General features: G+C 39.8%; 1 protein-coding gene across 2 annotated transcripts in view; it reads left to right on the top strand.

Moving 5' to 3' along the window:
* Positions 1-616, top strand: part of LOC102478605 (B-cell lymphoma/leukemia 11A-like) — an 8323-nt gene that overhangs the window by 6448 nt on the left and 1259 nt on the right. The window lies entirely within an intron of this gene.

A 616-nucleotide genomic window follows, 5' to 3' on the forward strand; every position in this document is an offset into this window, starting at 1 on the left:
CAAAGTTGGGGGGGGGGAGGCAAACAGGAAAGACAGACGCGTCTACCTGGTTATACCATCCGCTGGTGATTATGTGTGCAGAAATAGTCCCGTAATGAAGTGTTTTGGAGCTCATTCAGAAAATTTGTCAACTTTGACAACATTAGTGACTTCTCAGCCTTGTTCTGATATGTGGTGTTTGCTTGACCACTCTGATATTTCTGTCATGGATGCCACCAAATGCAAACATGTTTAGGATATTTTAGGCATTTCTTTCTTCAAAATGAAAAAATGACTAATTGGCTTATTTTCTTAAGTACTCAGAAGTATCCCATTTAGCTAATGTGTCTGAGAAGAATTGCCGGTGAATTTGGTATTTCTTTAATTCCGTGGCACTGCTGAGAGTGAGATCAGAAAGGTTTTGGCAGTGTGAATTATGCTGCCTTATGATTATTATTTAGACCCGTCTTACAGGTGAAGGCAGTCGTTTTCTTATTACGGCAGTGTAAATGTGGCACGTTTTCCCTGTGATGTAGTAGCTTTCTAATTTATGAAGCCATGTCTGTATACTTAGGAGTATATACATTCACACACAAAGGGGGTGTGTGTGTGTGTGTGTGTTCACCTTTTCTTTTAT

The sequence above is a fragment of the Tupaia chinensis genome, unplaced genomic scaffold, assembly GCF_000334495.1.
Source record: "Tupaia chinensis unplaced genomic scaffold, TupChi_1.0 Scaffold000341_1, whole genome shotgun sequence".
Lineage (NCBI taxonomy): Eukaryota > Metazoa > Chordata > Mammalia > Scandentia > Tupaiidae > Tupaia > Tupaia belangeri.